The 19,780-nt window shown below is 32.6% G+C and overlaps 1 protein-coding gene across 5 annotated transcripts in view; it reads right to left on the bottom strand.

Moving 5' to 3' along the window:
- Positions 1-19,780, bottom strand: part of LOC113500442 (tachykinin-like peptides receptor 99D) — a 101,044-nt gene that overhangs the window by 68,489 nt on the left and 12,775 nt on the right. For 4 of the 5 annotated variants that reach the window (XM_026881241.1, XM_026881243.1, XM_026881239.1 and 1 more), the window contains exon 2: positions 222-270. The gene's annotated coding sequence lies outside the window, so the exon portion shown is untranslated. Of the gene's footprint in view, positions 1-221; positions 271-19,780 lie in introns of those variants that run through there. The other variant, XM_026881244.1, reaches the window with a different exon arrangement.

Below are 19,780 nucleotides of genomic sequence, written 5' to 3'. Positions count from 1 at the left end.
ATATTAGCCAAGAATTATGGATTCAAGCATACTGAGGATAGGCATCATTTATAACCAGCTTTAATATATTTAAAAATTACAATTGCACACAAATTGGGCTTTATTAGCCCATATTAAATGCAAAAGAGCCTTTTGTCTCGGGTTCCGTGATTATTTGTGGAACAATAGCTTTTGAATACATTTTTATTGGTTGCCGTACAATGCTATTATAAATCACTCACCCTTTGATAGTTTTCTTTAAACAATGAGGTTGGTATCTGGCACTGCAATCTGAAAGGAAAATTAAACCGTTATTTTCTGTAAAAGAAATTCGTACACGTGGAATACTAATTTTATTTTATAAAGTCTTTTTTTTCATGTGGAAAATAAATAAGCAAGGCTGTTTTGACCATTGCCTTGTGGCGGTACATTAAATTCATTTGTTGATAATAATAAATCTACTGACAGGTAGTGCCTGTCTGGTTAACCGATTTTTGATTTTATCAATTTTAACATATAAGGTTTTGATGGTTTGCGGCATAATTGTTAGAAATAAACAATTTATAAATGAGGAGCTTGTGGCTAAGCTATAACCGCATAAGTGAATCGATCACAGGTTAAGCTATGCTTGACGCGGTTGGTCCATAGATGGGTGACCATCTTTGTCATAACGAGTTCCTCCGTGTTTCGGAAGGCACGTTAAATTGTGGGTCCCGGCTGTTATTCCTACATCTTCGACAGTCGTTACAAGGTAGTCAGAAGCTTGAAAAGTCTGACAACCAGTCTAACAAAGGGGTATCGTGTTGCCCAGGTAACTGGGTTGAGGAGGTCAGATAGGCAGTCGCTCCTTGTAAAACACTGGTACTTAGCTGAAACCGGTTGGACTGGTAGCCGACCCCAACATAGTTGGGAAAAGGCTAAGCCAATATGAAACAATTTATCAATGGGTCAAAATATTCAACATGCTTACAAACTGGGTTATTTTTGAACGACCAGCTAAATTTTAATAATAACTCCTTAAGAGCGAATAAAAAGATATATATCTATCTATTGAATATGGATGTCTAATTTATAATCGATATTATGAAAAATGGATTTCAAAATTTCCTAAATAGACACTCTATGAGGACAATGACCCTTATGCCCTTATTCCAACACAATATAAATAAATTAATAAATAATACAATTTTACGAGTGAAAAGTTAGTTCAACTCAGGATAACCTAAAAAAGTGCTTTGTTTTTTCGCGTGCCTACATATTGCCAATTCAGTGTTATCTGAAAAAAATTGTCTGGACGTAAAAAAATAACCCTATATTTAAAATTGTGAACACTTACTAAAAATATTCGTGCAATTTCATCGTCCAATATAGTCCTTGACATACTTTCAATTATCCTTATAACTAAAAGCGAAAAATTGTGATACAATATAACTACCTACTCTACTCTTAATACACTACATCTGTAACTATCTATTTTGAAATGGGTACTCCATTACAGCAATCAGCGAACCGTTAAGGAAACCATCTGCGTAATGTCATCCAAAACATTTCTCAACGAAGCAACCAGAAAAAGTAATTAGGTGTGAAAACCTCGTACCCTTCCTGCGTGCAATAGTTACTGTTTGGTAATTTAATTCCGAGAGAGCCGTTTATCTAACTACAGTCCCAGTATCTCACGTTCACTCAGGCGTTCTTAAAAAAGTACTTATACCGCGTGGCGTTACAATGGTGATATCATATGAGTATATACCATTTATCTGACTAGTTTAATGTGTTTAGTCTTTTTAGTTCCTTAGCGTAACAGGTAGCAGATTCTTTGTTATTTAATAACATTCAAACAAACGATAGCTCATGGTTCATTATTAATCTTTTCGCAAAAGATTAGGTTACTCCTAAATAATGTTTTTTGATTTATTTATGAAACCTTTAAAATTTGTTTTTGTAGTTTCAGATGTTACAAACTAACAAATTTCCAAATATAGTAATTAGGATTTGATGAAAACGTGAAAAAAAGGACAATATAAATGTCTTTCCTACTTATATTTGATCTTCTACTAAGTATTTCAATTATAGACGTTCCTCGAAGATTTATTTAAATTGTTTTAACATTTGACGCCGCTCGTAAATCACGCCAAAATTAGAATTTCGATAAAAATCTCAAATTTATTTCGAGTTTGAATAAACTCGATCTGAAATGAATTACCGATTTATCGTCTACATTTTTATTTGACTAAACTCTTTTTATTGGTTTTTATTTGATACTGAACTTTTAACATTAAGCCATATATTTTAAGGGCTTTTTAAAAACAAAAAAAATACCGTTACTTTTTTTCAGATAAAAGCTAATCTTTTTATGTTTATTTAATACATTTTTCTTTATTGTGCGGTTCCCTCAGAGTCGGGAGCCCGAGGTATACTTAATCTAATTATGAACATAGTATTCTTTCTTATCGCATGGTTGATGTAAAATAAAGTGTTAAAGAAAAAATGGCCTAGAAAATGTCTTTGAACATAATTACATAGTTGAATAATTCTCAGGTGCGATGGTTTCCTCACTATCTTCCCTCGCCGGACTGCGAACCGACCACTGGCAGGCAACAATCATAATCTCTGCATGACACTTCATACTTAAATTTTATTTACAACCATATTTTATTTAGCAGTGATGTCTTCATACAAAAACGTTCGGTGTGACCGTTTGAATAGCTTTATTCACTGAAGAACGCCCTGCCTGTCAAGTAAGCTATTAAAACTATAAGTAAATGATATTTTTTATGGAGTGCCATCAATGGATAAAGTTTGATTAGATTAATATGAGCCATCTCTTTAAAAAAGTTAGCTTGAAAATGTATACTATTAAGGCTTGAATTCACCTTATAAAATAACAAAGAGTATAAATTTACCAACAGCAATACTGTGTGATTGAATCAGCCTGAAATATTTTACTTTTAAAAATAAATACAATACGTATTTAAATAGATGTTGGAAATAATATTCGTTCATTTTACGGATGACGTCATATTACATATTTTGATCACTCCCAAGTATTCGTATTTCGTTGGCAAATTCTTAAATGTTATGGTGATTTTAACGGAATTCCTTGAAATAATAAACAAACGCGGCCTACAGCAATGTGCTCAATACAGAGAAATGCTGTACAAGGGCAAACTAATCATTGTTTACTTTATCCTCTGCCTGTATCACGAACTTACAAATCAGTGTTGTTTAAAATACGGAAAAGAGATGGCAATTCAATGCGCGTAGCGCCATCTCGCTCTCAAGCAACTGAAGTCCTGCTTTAAGAGCTCATAATACAGACACTGTTGAATAAAGTAGTGGATTTGTTAGTATTCGTTTTTATTTACAATTAATTTCCTATCGGCCTTGCTAACTTATAACCGCAATTTATGCTTTAATTTTACCATATGTTGAGATTTGTTATTAAATACATTTATAGCTGAAACTATACTTATTATTTATAACTGAAAGAAATTGTACTTTAGCACTGTAAGTACTCAAAATCACTGTTGTAATTCTTTGATGCAAGAAACGAATACTAACTTGAAAATAAAAAAAAATAATACTAACCACAATTAATGCAATAAAGATTTATTATTATTAAAAAAAATAAAAAATGATGTGCATGACAAAATCTCATTTTTCTCTGCTTATAAATAAACAGCATGAAAAGCAAAAACCAAACTTCCCAATTAATCGAAAGGGGAAAAAATCAGCAGATATAGTTAGTTGAGTTACTGAACAAATGTGCTGAGCTCCAGAAAATAGTAGAGCTGTCGTAATCTTGGGAATACTAGTAGATGTATTAGGTACACAAATACCTAGTACGAACTTAAGTACAGGACTCCTTAGTCCGATAAGAAGGCAACCCGACACAACCCGAGAGAGATCAAGACGGGACTTTTGGTGTTATGTGCTCTGTAAGCCCCGGAGCAAGACTCTATAACGACTAACGTAACTCCCCTATAACTATTTTGGTTCCAACTTGAAACCTACAAGCGTATAACCTAATGATGTTCCTGGGCCCCGATTCTGCTATTTTGCAATGGCCGACGAATGAATGGCAATTGGATTAAATTTGAAATTATTCCCATTCTCTTAAGCATTTTGCCAATACAATAATTAGAAGTTAATTGTATTGACTTTGAGTGTACCGTCCCTTACCGAATTTACAATTATCGTGTAGAAAAATGTTTAAGAGAATACGAAAATTCTCATTTTAAGCCAAATTTCATTCATTCAAATTGTAAATAGCAGATTTGTTGGATTTGTGATGCATCTAAGATGCATCACATTTTAAACTACCTAGGGCTCCAATTCTGCTATTTACAATGGCCGATGAATGAATCATTCGAGCGCACTCCATGGGAGAACAGGCATTTAAAACCTCCAAAGTAACTTAAAACTATTGCAATGCGTGCAAAATTATGATATTAATGTACTGTAAGATAGTATGTGGCTTAGTTCCTGTTCCCATTCTTATTTGAGTGGTACGAGGCCGTCAGGCAGTTACTCTTTTCATAAACATATTTTCTCAGAAGCACTAGGAAGACGGCAGAGTAAAATGATAAGTCCTTTGTACTTGTACCTGTTATGCCTCAAGCAAATGCCATTTCGTGTGTTTAAAATTTAACAAGTTTAAGTACTGCAAATGGAGAACAAAATAAGAATAATAAGCAGTAGATACTTCGTCAAATATTAATTTGGAATCTCATTGTTCTCTGGACATTTTTGGGTTCGCCCTGTATTATGAAGTACGCTTTCAACCTTTATGTAATCAAAATGGTAATGAAAAGAATATTCATGTTTGGATCCTTTAGGTCCTCGTTCTATTTGTGTATTTGTACAAGAGGTAAACAAAATCAATCTGACTGATTTTGTCTGGCATATCTCATTATTTTTTCATCAAGAATCAACTTTTTAATTGTACTTACGAAAATAGCCAATAAAATGTGGAATACTATCCTCGACGTCGGATATTTCTTTTTTACGCAAAATTGAAAATGATAGTGAACAAAAGACGAGCAAATATTAATCGAAACACTTAATTGCTCACTTTAGTGGACGGCAGCCGGTCGCGCACGTTCCATTAAGGCAACGGGTACCCACGGGTTTTGCTGTTTGAATTTTAAATAAATCTTTTAATATAACGAGGGATATTGGAAGTGCCAAATTACATTGTCAGTGGCCCAGTTTTTATGATGAACATATTTTATCTTTACTTCTTTATTCTTTGTAGATTTTTATCATTATTTGATTCACCTAGTTGTATTATAACATTAATGGGAAATTAATGAACGGGTTCAATATTAAATGGATTACGTTGATTTTTATTAAATTATGATCATATGACAAATTTTGCTGACAACATATTATAAATCAACTGATTAAAGGATCTTTAATGTTTCAAAATTATTAATAATATAAGGAACCGTTCGCTATCCTCCCTAAAACTTATAAATGGGGGATCGATTGGTCTAATCCTTGGTTTAGTTTTGCAAATCCTTGAAAGTCAAGTGAAAGTTGAAAAACCATTCCAGCGGAGTCTCGGGCAATAACTACTCTAATATTCAAATTATTTTTATAAATTTGGAAAATTTGAAGAACCAGCTAATTATTAAAAGTTTCGGGCACGTTTTTTTCTCATCCCGTAAACAAAAATGCAGAGTGATACAATAATTTTAAATCTCGACTGAAGTCACTTATTAGTAAACTTTTCAGCCCCCACTTGCACACGTTTCACCATATTTGATGCTTTAATAACTATTTTATTAAAGCTGAATAGGTTAGTAGTCTTAGAAATTTTACATGTTTTTATTTAAAAAACTTTAAATATCTTATAAATTTTCAAGATTTTTTAGACAAACACCCTATTAGAATCTATTTAAATGATATTCCTTGATACGACACTGTTGCGTTGTTGAAGCAGGAGTAAAATATCAAATGTAATATTAACTCGGTGCATGGTTAATAAAAACAAATTTTAGACAGCTAACAAGTTTGCAGTATTAGCTGCACTCAAAGCGTGTTCAGATAAAATTTCATTTCTTCTAAGATGGTTGTTCACAACATCTAAGTAGTAAACTTTGGAAAGTCTACTTCAAGTTTGCGAAAGAAATTGCACCATTAAAGGAATTTCTGCAGCGCGCTACATTGCCGTGTTAGTAGTTCTTTAAACTTTAAAGTAAAATGACTAAAGTAAGTAAAGTAACCCGAAAACTAAATGAAGTATTCGGCCTTTTTGATTTACCATTAAAGTGCATGGCAACAAAAATGACACTTCAGGCAAGCGCGGTAGAATTGTTTTTAAAAATATAAAAATCATTATCATCCATATTCCTTATCACTGCTATCACTGATAGAAATAAGCCTCATTTTGATAGAATTAAACCTCCCTTTTACGTACCGCTTGTCCAGGTTCTATGCCCGACTGACATACGCATACGTCGACACTATTAGGTATATCCAAAAATATATATAACTACATTAGGTAAGTGGTCTTATATCATAAATGGTTAAGTTCTTAACATTAAGAACAAGCTTTAGTAAATATATCTTATTTAAGACTAAGCTGGGAACTCTTAGTATTCTAAGTAAGACAGACAATAATCTAGTATTTATCCTAGTCCGACTACTTTTCGCATAACAAAATAAATCACTCGAGTTCCAGGGAAAGAGTGTTTGAACTTCTACTTGTATTATTACACTTGTTTTGTGTAATAGTACAAGTAAGTTCTTTAATATAGTTTTAAAAAATGTAAATGTTAAAGTTACATATGGATGTACTTATAAAGCTTATAGTGTTTGTTTAATTATAATTGTTGCGTCAAATTGCTTTCCATAATTTCAACACTGACATATTTTTATGACATCTACTGTCTAGAAGGTTGCAGGTATGCACTATCAAACGCGCCGCGATGTTACCCGAGTCTCATAGTGAAGTCTTAATTTTTTGACACAAAATGTAGCCTATTTGTGAATAAAGGGTGTCAACTACATACGTGAAATTTTATTTAGATTGTTGCAGCCCTCTAAACGTAGAGAGATAAAAAACAAGCGAGTATTCACACTAACTTTCGTCTTCACGTATAAATGTGTTATACCATATTAGGTGTGGTATAATTGACTTATTATTCCGTACCATTGATTTACTATTCCTCAGAGCATTTCGTGATTAAGATTGTTATCAGGTCTATTGTATTTGGGTAACATAATGTTATTATGATCTGTTTAGATAAGGAGCATTGATATTGGATACCTATAATGAGTATCCTTGTATCACAGTAATTTATCATGAGCAATTAGACGGTTTCATTAAAATATTAATCTTATCCTTATAAAACAAACCTGTACAAATTATTGTAATAAATGATTTAAATTTATTTTTGGTCACTTATCAAATTAACTGATACTAAAGATTGTATAAAGAAAGATTGTAAAAAATATGCAAAGTTATTAATAAATATTAATTTATAGTTAGCCACATCATTGAAAAGGATTAATCATCGCAAAGACTTGTCTAATGAAGAATTTTGCTATAAGATGGCTGGCGCCAATTAATTCGATCTTTCACAAGTTTTATAAAAAGAAGGGTTTTCTTGCACAAGGAAATCTCATTAGACGGGAACTTGCGAACGAATACGCAGGGGCAAGTACAGCAATATACGACTAATTCTTCTTTGCAAGGAACTTTAACTTACAGTATTTAGTTCCTCGTAGGGGTTCAACGCAGTTAGTAATAAATATTTGTGTTTTATTTCGAAGCTTTAAAGGAAGCTGGCCTCGTGCCAACCCTAATAAAAACATCGGATTCTAATAATGCTCATTTTGTTTTTCTACGTTACGTTTTTTTTTATTTCTGTTTATACGGTCAAAAATAAGAAGGTACTTTGATAGTATCGCTGGACTACTAAAGTACAGTTGAGCTCCAATGAGACTAAGAGATTCGTTCCAACTAAAATAACGAGGGAAAGCCGACGATAACAAGAACAAAGTAGTTCAAACAAATGTGAAACCTAGGGCATCCGTACGAGACATCAGTTCAAATAGAATACTGTAGGACAAGTCTAGATATACTGTGTTAGGTGAAGCCATTACTTACTTTGATAAGCAGAGAAAACATTTCGTTCGTGGAAGTAAATTAAATAACGTTTATTCAGAGTACAATTTTTGAGTAATAAAAATAACTTTGAAAATGTTTAATTTAAAAATATACTCTATTAATAATTGTCTTTTTTAATTTGTCGACCGAAATTTTTTACCGACCTTTTTCTCTGTTCGAAAAAGGTTGAACTTGAATTTATGGGTAACCTAAACGTGTCCTAACTAGGGCCTTTATTCATGAGCTGTTCATACAGGTTGTCAGTTGAAATGTTCACCCGAATGAATCAATTCACATGAAAGTAATATATTTAGATCTCATGATCACTGAAACCTTCAACTGCCTAACCATATGACAGCGCATTATAAACTGCTCCAACAATTTTCAAGAGCAAAATTTTACTGCTCTCTCAAGGCCTTTCAAATGTTCCAAGAGAAAAACCAAATGTGATCTGGGAATTATTTCAATTTTCTATTCCCCGCAGTCATATTTACGAATACGTTTCGAAGAATAATCTTTCACTATAAGTTCAAATAACGAGTTTTATGACTTTCTAGGTAGGTACTTGAGTGCTAAAAGTTAGCATACAGTTTCTTAAATGGAAAATTTTGAGTTATTTTCTCTAATCCAGAGCCTTTTGCCTTGCCTGTTGCCTAAAAAAATTATAATTGCTGTAAAAATCTTTCTTCAAGAAGGCGATACAAGTTTGAAACATCAAACATTTTAATCCTCCGGAACGGATTTTTATCAACTGATGAATTTGTATGGTGGGCTGAAAATTATTTTGTGAATGCAACTTCTTTTCTTAAAAAGAGAAACACACGGTCGAGAGCATTTTACATTACATTTTTACTGGAATCATTTCAGTACATGCACAAAACGAAACAAATACAAAACGAGTGAAACGTCACCTCAGTAAAAGACAAGCGACAGATTTCAATATGAAATGAAACGTTGCTACTGTTGCTGGCTAGTTTAATGTTGGGTATTAACTGTTGTGAAACCCCCGCCGGACTTTGACGTTCTGCGGACACGGTTTCAAGAGGAAATTTAATTATTGCATTTTCAGGTGGATTTGCATTTATCGTGATTAAGTTTTACTGTGCTTCTTTATTTGACAGGCTGTTATACTTAGAAGGGCTGTTAAATATTGGAAGTTTAGTCAGTGACTGAGTTAATCAAGAAATGGCTAAAACATACTTCAAGTTTTGAATCAAATAAGATTGAGTATCTTCTCTTACAGATAACATTTGTGTAATGTAATCATGTCCTTCTTTGCTATTGGCAAGAAAAAAATCTTCTTCTTAACTTTTATTTCAATTCATGCAGGTACGTCACATATTAGGTTAAACCAGGAGAAAACTATTATTGCTTTAAGGAATTCCAAAGTCAAGCTTTAAATTTAACAAAGTTTTGAATAGTCTAGGTCTACACACCACCGACCAAAGATGAGGTTTCATGTGATTACGAAACGTACCTCCGGGGTGATATCCTCGGTAAATTCCAAACCCGACTGCTAACAATTTTCTAACCCAATAAAACTTTGTACAAGTTCGTGATCGACCTTACAACCGCAGAGTTTTATATAAATAAATAGACATAGCCTACCATCAAACACCGATATCTCCCGTAATATTTTCAGGCAATACCATTTATCCACTCGTTTTCTGCTCCGTAGAGCCTTACAATAATATTCCGAAGACTTAGCATCGGTCACATCTCATTAAAGATAATGATGTATCTAATAGGCATGACGTCTTAGCGTAATTGTGCAGAGTGCAAACTAATAGGAGGGTAATACGATCGGCCCGTTTAAACCTATTCTGCACAGACGTAACTATTGAGTTTCACAATTAGTGTTAAAATAATCTTTTATGTTTTTCAAGCTCTTTTGAGACTAGAGAGAAAATTTCGTGGAACAAAAATAACAAACTAAATAGTAATTACATTTTTGTCGGGTGACGATAAGACTTTTCTTTAGAGACAAAATATGGAAATTGCCCAAGCTGAACAAAGTCACAGAATTTATTAAAGGAATGTTTACATCGTCAAAAGTTTTCATTCTTTTTTATGTTTGCATAATTCTTCAAATCCGAATGGTGTGATTTGCAAGATTTGCTTACTTGGAATGAATAATATTATTTAGTACGAAGTTTTTTTTGTGACCTATTTCAAAAACGAGTTTTCGTGTAGGTAGGTGATTAAAATTTTGCTTTTTTGTTATGGCAACGAAAGCTTTTATTTAAGTTAAATAATTCAGATTAAAATAGTATTTTTTTTTGTTTTTTATGAATTTAAAAAAATTAACTATAAATAAAGTTCGTCTTATTTCACTGAGTGTACCTGTAAAAGTTTTATCATAAATTCAAGTCCTGAAAGATGTTTTCAGGATGGAAAATAGTATAAGTTATAGTGATAATCGATATGGCGATAATAATATTTATGATTGTTGAAGTCGAATTGAACATTAAACCTAACGAACACGATGTGATTTTTATATTGTTTTCGATACGAATAGAGTGCTTTCTATCTATGACAATATCGGTTATAAAACTGATTGAAAATGAAACAAACAAAGAAATATCTGACATTTTAAAATATTTACTGTTAGAGTTTTATACTAGCCGTATTGAATTTCGAAATTGGTTTTATTTGTTTACAGCAATCGTTTTTGGCTGTGTGTGAACTAAGTAAGAGTACCTATGTGTTATGCTAGTTATTTAAATGGTTTCATTGGGCAATGTCAGGGGACTTACCGCCAATCATTACAGTAACTGATTTCAAAGGGGCAAAATCAACGTATCTTTATTGTGTTGATTGAGTAGTTGTCGTTGGCTCGGAAAACGGTGAACGAAATAAATCTTTTGATTTTGTTTTGTTTTTTAGTCTTAATGCTACTGACTGCTGGTCAAGCATGACGGCACAGATTTCTCTATGAGCACTGAAATACATTATACTGCACTAAAAATATGTTGTTTTCTTTTTAATCAGATTTTGGTTGTGTCAGAATGTTTACAGAAAAGGAGATATTTGAAGGATTATTTGAAGGAAATATGTAAGTAATTTATCTTACAAATGCCTTATTACGTTTCAATGAAAACGAATTAAGTAAATTAGGGTTGGGCCATTTAGTTAAATAATTAGATAAATATAGGGACTTGTTTTACATTGATCGATGTTAATTAATGGGAGATCTTTAATTGAATTACTACAGTGATATGTTAAAGTCACGTTAGTCACTGAAACTCAATTTATGGCCAATGAAAGCTGTAGTAGTTATTTACTGCTGTTTACAATTAATCCCCACTGAATACTGATTAGGAGCTAGTGCTTAGCTAAGTTTAAAACTAGTACTGAGACAGAGAACTTAATACTAAGTAATATTGTGAGTTTCTTCGTTTGTCTGCTTGGCTTTAACGTTTAAACTACTAAACCGAATTTAACAATAGTTTTACGAATGGAGGATGCAAATACACACGATAAGTTTTATATCGGTATCTAGAATACGGACGTTGTTGAAACCGTGGGCAAATGTGGACAGCTTCTAGTAATATTGTGGTCTAAATGAAAAGATAATAATACTTACTCTATATAATCAAAACTCCTCTTTGTAAGTTTCTTTATCGAAAACGTGTCGAATTTCGAATAAATGTAGAAAATACTTTCTGTAACCGAATTCTACGACATTAAGAACTATTACGGCACTAAGGAATAATCCACAACTGCTTGTCCAGAGTCTGGGTGCCTTTGTGCAAGTGACTTGAATTATCGTGAAACTCCCGCGACACAAGTATTTCTTTGGGGGCTTCACAAAAAAAAAATCTGTTCAAAAGGCTCAGAACAAGCATACATCGATCACTGAAACGCTTATATTAGACGGGGATCGAACCCGCGACACGTCGCGCTCAGTGGATTTGGCATTGACATAATAAACCATACGGCTATCCGTGTAGTCGATTTTTATTCTTTTACATAAAACATTTACTGGTTACACCGAAAGTGTTGCTATCATTTACTGTTTCTACCGTTTAATATGCATTATACTGGCGATCATGTGTAATGTCGGTTGTTGAAGTATTTTAGACGGCAATAAATCGGACTGGGTTCTCTCCAATCCTTTATCTGTTCCGGAATGCACGGTTTATTAGCTAGTAGAACAGTTTAGTAGCTAAGTTAGCGTGTGTTATGGACACTTCCAACAGTACAACATAGTTTAGTTACCACATTTGTACAAAGATTCATCTCAAAGTAGGTACCATTGTGAATTTGAAAATCTATCAAAGTTGTGCCTTTGCACTATTATATTTGTTTTGTGACGTAAAAACAGGAAAAGTAAAGTATTTAAGTATGTTTATTAGAGAAGCTAGTTTTCATTTCATAATGTGGCTTTGATATACTGTATATCAAAAAATATTAATTTCATATCAATTTAGTTTACATGTCCAGGTTTGATAACGCGTTTTTTTGGGATCGCGCGACCCGTGTCGAAACCTAAACATAGTCTTTAATCATGAGCTGATGCTTCGAGCTCGACGCTGACGAGAGATATTAAAAATATAAGTAGATATTGGTAACTGGTATATTTTTTTACTCATTAACAGTATTTTGTTCAACATACTTGCAACATAGAATAAAAACTTTTAATCGACGGTTACACGTCGTTTTCCCACGAGTACGTACCATGTCGAATGTTTGTGTGACGTACGACTAGATCTCAGTTTCGGGCAGATTTGATTTATACTTCAACACCCACGACTTAGGTAAATAAATTTAGAGTGAGCTGACTTTAAACAAATATGCACTCAAATATTAAATGTTGAAATAATAGATAATGTTATCGTTATAGACCTGTATTGGTTATGGAAATGTGCACATGTATGTAATAATTATAATTTATAGCGAGATTTCCTTGTAAATCATTTATAATGTCATAGTGCAATTATTTATGTAAGCCAGCACATGCATTAGTATATTTTTGCCTTGTTCTTTGAATTTGAAACATTTATCAACCAAATACAAATGGTATAATGAAATAATTTAAACCTCAGACAGTACTTGACTCACATCCACTATAAGAAATAGATAATATAATCATTGCCAAGAGTTGTAGGTTCAATTGAAGTCTAGGGTTTGAATGTTTCATTGTATTTAAGAGTTAAAATAGTCATTTAAATTTCTTATCTCCAAAATTGTTATTTATGAATATTGATAAACTACCTACTACTATTTCATATACGATAAAATATTTCCAAATTTTCAGCCTACTATTCCACTTTATAAAAGCCTAAAATTTTTCAGACTACCATTCCGCTTCATTTAATTTTAATTGAAAATATCGGAAGAGGCCGGTCTTTTAATTAGAAACTTAAGTAAGAACAGAATCCTCTTTGCTTTTGGAATACAACGTGCATAAAACAGCCTTGTGACGTTGTGGCGTTGAAAACAAAATGAAATAATATAAAATTTAAAAGCATATATTTCGGATATTTTTATTTAAAGAAACAATATAAAGCTCATGGTGTTTATAAACAGTATTTTTTTCTAATAACTATCTGTTGTGAAGTATCGTTCAAGTATTTTATTAATAAATAAACGATAAACTTTATATTGTACGTTTCTCTAAACTTCTTTCACAACAACGTTAAAAAGTAAATTACTGCCTTAAAAATTACCTCCGGCTTCAGTCAACCTTAACCAACAAAGAAAAATGAAAGTTCCAACTTCCGAAAGAGTCGTTGCGAACAAATGCTACCTTAAAATTGTTTACATTTATCATTGTACGTGATCCAAATTGTCAAAGTTTTGGAGACTATTCTATCATCCGTCTTGATTCGCTGTGGTGAGGTATCATTAATCGTTTGATTCAAGTCATTAAGTGTGTCGACACCATTAGTTTAAGGAACCTGATTAATGACGTCACTCGTCGGTATTTTGTGAAGCCAGCTGTGTTTGTGAAGTCGCGACATTGTTGTTTGCTGCAGTGTGCTTAGCGTAGACGTGTGGTGAGATGTGAATTGCAAATTCAGTTTAGTCATCTTCATCTTTATTTATATGAGGTCGTGTTCGAAATGTGTTTGTCTGTTTGCAGCATATTGTTTGTAAACTGTTCTTGCATTTACTTTACACTTAGGTACTTATTTAATGTGTTTTGCAGCTGATGCAGAGAAGGAATGATTTCAATTTTTTTAATACTATATATACTATATATCCCATTCGTGAAACTGAGGGATCACTATTCAAATTTATGACCACTCCGTTCGTTAAGAAAGACGACATAATGAAATTTATATTGTCTATCTATCACGATGCATGCGATACAGGCTGGTGATAGACGGACTTTTGTTTACCTTTTTTGTTTTTAATTCTATTAGCTATTATTTCCATAAGATCTATTCTATAAGCTGAAATTTATCAAGGAGACCCGTTTGTTTGCTAAAGCTGCACCAGGTGGAGGAAACCATTTGTTATTATAAGGGGTTCTACTATTAATCTGTGGTCTGTCCGAGTGACACTTAGACAACTTAAAAGATACCCTCAAGGCATTACAGCCACCGCTATTAGTATTCTCCTAGAAATCCAGGCTTAGACTGTGGAGGTATTTCCTGTTCATAATTTAAACTATTTGTCTAGGTTAGTAGAAAGCCATGTTATTAGATTTATAGTGTCTTTAAACCATTTGAGATTGCATGAGTAGTTTTTAAGGTCTCGCACTGAAACGGTAAAAGCAAAGCCACAATAGGATGCCGCTGTTTGTCGGCTTGTTCGTCCGTCTGTCACCAGGCTGTATTTCATGAATCGTAATACAGGTGATCAATTCTGTTTCCGCTAGATATAACAAAAATCGTAACAACGGTAGGTGCGGTCATAAAGTGAGGAATTTTATCTGGTTTTTTAGCCTAGGTATTTATACGGAATATAAAAAAAATCGCACTTGACTTGTTTTTCTTTTACGAGACTTATCCTTCTTAAACATTTTATTCAGTGTTGTTATAACAAAAAACTATTGAAGATTTTTAAAGGTACTCTGTAGGTATGTCACAAATGTCTTCGAAATTATCCTAAATTACTTATTTAATTATCTATAAAGTTGAAATAAGTACATAAAGGAGGTTTGTACTAAAGAAATTTATTCACCTTTACAAAACAGTCACTTTGAAAAATCGCTCCCGGGAGAAACATGGGACAAGATTATTTTTATACTTACCTTAATTTCTTTTAAACAAGATTCGTAAACTCTGAAAATATGTTCGAAATAAACTTAGCGATGTGCAAAACATTTATTATCATTTCCTTAGTACAGATATCTACGATACTCAAAGGAATAAGATAGTTGTTTTTTTTTTATTTAGCTAATTATCTTATTATCAAGAATGTAAACGATGATCGCAAGAGATACTTCCACGTTATTCAGTTCTTGATAGACGTGTCTAAATATTGTCCATATGTATATTTTTTTACTTTATTATTAGTGAAAAAATCTGTTACAAAAAGAAGGGTAACAGTGGTTGCCGTTAGGGACATGCTAAGAAATTAATGATAACATTATAATATACACAGGAAGAATATAACTGAAATGTTATCAAACGATGCAACGGTTTACCGTCGCGTTTTTATCGCGATTGCCCGACTACTTTCAGCCCCAACCTGAGACCACAATCATCATTAAAACGCATGAATAAACCGTTGTATCATTAATATTTTAATAACTAATCATTTTCACGTTAAATCACATTTACAGTTACTATAAAAACATGAGTGATTCCATCCAAAGGTTGTCTGGAAGAGATTGCTTTTTAGCGATAAGACCGCCTTTTGTACCATCATATTTGTTTGTATTGACCTAAATTGTTTTTCCTTATGGTGTACAATAAAGAGTATTCTATCTATCTATCTATGAGTGAAATGTGACTTAACTAGTTTAAACCGTATTGTACACTAAAATCTTTAAATAAACCGGAACTATAGCAAGAAGTACAAAGGAGGTTATAGCCGCCTATTTCTCGCCTTATCTCAGGCACATTAAATTTACTCGTACCAATATGTTGCTGGGAAATAGCCTTTGTCCGGGTCATCGGCTACCCCGGGAGAGCATTTACTAATTCAAGTACATTCGTTGCACGCGTAGAGTAACATTTTACAGGGATAAGCGTCATTTGTTTCTTTTAAAGGCAATTTAGTGACTTGTGAAAGATGGTTGCACTTAAAAATACAATGATACCCTGTAGTGGATTTGTATGTGTAAGTTACATATAGAAGTTTAGCTTCGTGGTATGATCGTTTTGCTGCAATATGAAAGGACGCAGGTTGATTCTCGACATGCAACAATGTATTTTAGAATTTATGAGCGTATTATAAATCAATTATTTTTTGCTAAAAGGAATAACATTCCGTACAAATAAATATGATGGTGCCACAAATTTATTTATCACCTTACAAATATATGACCGTTACATCCACTGCTTAACAAAGATCGTTTGTTGTAAGCTATGACGGATTATGAAATACAGCCGGACGGACTGATTGCGGTACCTTACTAATAAGGTTCTCTTACACCCTTTGGGTACGGAAACCTAATTATTATAATACTCACAGTTCATTAAACAGAATAATATAAAGCAGTTTGTTGTTTGTTGATTACAACAAACCGAACATTACCGATGCTATACTTCTATGTCAGCCAAAATTATCTTTATCCACGAGATTTACGTATTCAAAGTTGTATTAACACAATAAATATTTATTAGAAGCAACACATGCGTACTATACGAAAAAAGTTAATTTATATTCCGGCATAATTTTACCATGAATAAGATTGATTGAATAAGTGCTCTATAGAACGTAAGACATCTGTTTATTTTAGAGGTACAGTAAAATTAAGTGGGTATTTAAATAGAGATGAAATTTTCCGCACTGGAAAATCTACTGCCGATGATTCCGTTTTATGTAAACAATTATTTCCATTTTTTGACCACACTAAACCGGATGACTTTTCCGACATGTCACACGATAATAAAATTTCGTCCGTAGACACGTCCATACAACTCAACGATTAGATAAGCGATTATTTCAAATAATTGCTGAAATTAAACTAGGCTATAGTAACTATTATATACCCTGACTGTATGACAATTGACAAACGTAAAATAAATCACATAAGTACGAAATAAAGTCGATATTCTAATGATTGCAATACTGTTCTAGCAAATGTGAGAACCAGTTAAAAATAGCTAACCTTTCAAAACGTTTTGTTGCAAAATGTAAATAAAACCTTCCTGGTAAGCCACACGTGTGATGAGAAAAACAATATCGAAATAAGTTCTTCAGTTCACTTTTCATATTCAACGAAGACGTTCACGTATTGCATATTTCAAATATCTACTGATTTTATATTAAACTTATAAGAAAATCCATAAACAGGATTCTAAAATTTCGAATATCTATTGTCACGTTTCCAGTTTTAATGGTTTAAGTACATAGTTCTGTTTGCAAAGTACCCAAATAAATCACATAAAAAGTAAAAAAAAACATACATTTTTAAACTGAAAGATAGAAAATTAACGATAACCTGTTTTTATCGTTAAATTCATTCATTGTTTTTAACGTTTTGAAAACCAAAATTTGCTTTTCAAAAGGAAATAAATAAGTAAACGCGACAAATCTATATTTCCGAGGTTAATAACCATCATAATTGGATTAAGTTACTGTCTGTATTTTTTATTTTGCTTCTGTTCCGCGATATTTTTTTCTTATAATGACGAGAGCAACTCTAGAACCATATATCACAATGAATTAGGAATATCTCCTTTTCATCGGTACATTTGCCTTAGTATTTTACGTATTTACACAAGTGTAAGTAATGTCTACTGATATATAATTGACAAGATCATTCTAGATCGTATTTCGTTATTTTCTACTTCAGTACATATATTTTTCTCGTAATAATGTTAGAAAACTGATATGAAAATCCTTTTCTAATATTTTGTTTGTTCAACTATGTTTAGTGCTACGACCAAAATGGCTAGAGGCTGACATTTTTTTGGGTAAAACTAGTTCTGTATTGTCCATCTCGGGTTAATTTAAAAGCTCTCAGAACATTTTTTCTCAGAAGACCTATTACGTATCATATTTTTGGTGAATAAAGTATAATAAGTTAAACGAAAAAATAATATTAAAAACTTAAAAACCTCGTCTGCCTAAAAATGAGCTTTATATAAACCAAAACTTAAAAGAAAACACACTAGGGTGGTACTTATATGTGGCTAAATATAAAAATACAAGTTTAGAATTCCATACATTAAATTCTTACCCTCATTATTCTGGCACAGTAAATGTGTATGACGCAGATGGCATCTAATGTTTATGTATGAGGCATAATCGACATCAAGAACTCTCTTCATTATGTGAGACATAAGATATTTTCCTAAGATAATGGAGGTCTATTGAGATAAGACAGTAAATGCTTTATTAGAGTCTGGTAAGCGGTTTCTAAGAGCTGTTGCTTGTTTTGTTTTGGGGATGGAATATGTCATACTTATGTCAGGAAAATAGGGTAGGTAACATGCTAAATAAATGTTTAGTTCTCGTTTTCTCAAGAAAGGTCTTCAATAAATGCACAGCATATACACTCATGAGGTCAGTTCATGCTCTAAAACAACAATCAACACTATTGCGTAATTGCTTGCGTTGGACACAAATCTCTTTGGTTAGTAGTCGTGGCCTTCAAAGAAAACAAAGGAAAATCACTTTTCCATACATACTCATTCGAGAAAAAGAAAAAGCCAAAAACTTATTCAAAGACCAAGAATCAACACTTCGGATTCATAAAACAAAAAAGAATCATTCATTACAGTCATCGAGCAAAAATATACATCAGCGCGTCGTTCATCAAAAGAGGTTCTTCCTGTTTTTCTGATGGATACCTCTCAGAGTCCGTATACTTCCGACCTTTGATTAGTGATTGACGAAGTTCAGTCATTTGCTTCAAACAGGGTTCCAGACGTAAATCTACATTGAGATGATTGCGCAAGTTTCTGCTAAAGTAGCGGCATTTGTATGGCCACGAACTCTTGTGTTTGAATTGAATTCTCTTAGAAATAGGTCACAAAAAATTGTCCCATGATATTCTCAGAGAATACACTTCGTTTTCCTGCACAGCCTGGTTATGTATATAAAACTATTTTGTGTATAAAAAGAAAACAATTAGTATCCGAAAATAAAAATTCACATTCACACTTTTATCACCTGATGACAATTTTGTATAGACCATTTTGGGGACAATCTGTTTTTTAAAGCTGTTTTCTTAGAAAAAATATAAGTAAGTATAATTAAAGTAATTTAATAATGAATTAAACAAAAACTTAAAAATTCAATTTTCCATAATTAGAAAAGCTGACCCAACTTTTCAGAAATCTGAGGCGAGGAATAATGAAAAATACGACCTGGAAATAAATCTCTGCGAAACAGGCGTAATTAAAACGTTGGTGTTCACAAAAATCAGGGAACGGTGAATAGGAGCTGCAGTTATATTGGTCCCGTGTTGTCATCGTGCTACGTTGTAGTCCCAGCCGGGATACCCTGGGGACTGGCTTGTTATTAATCACTAACAAAGCAGATCCTAAAAAGAGACCGTAGACTGAATTGAAAACTCTGTAAATATACCTTCTTGGTAGTTAGCATCTAGTT

Source organism: Trichoplusia ni, chromosome 14, assembly GCF_003590095.1.
Source record: "Trichoplusia ni isolate ovarian cell line Hi5 chromosome 14, tn1, whole genome shotgun sequence".
In the NCBI taxonomy this organism is placed as follows: Eukaryota; Metazoa; Arthropoda; class Insecta; order Lepidoptera; family Noctuidae; genus Trichoplusia; species Trichoplusia ni.
The sequence above is the reverse complement of the archived record's forward strand: the minus strand, read 5'-3'. Positions and strand labels throughout refer to the sequence as shown.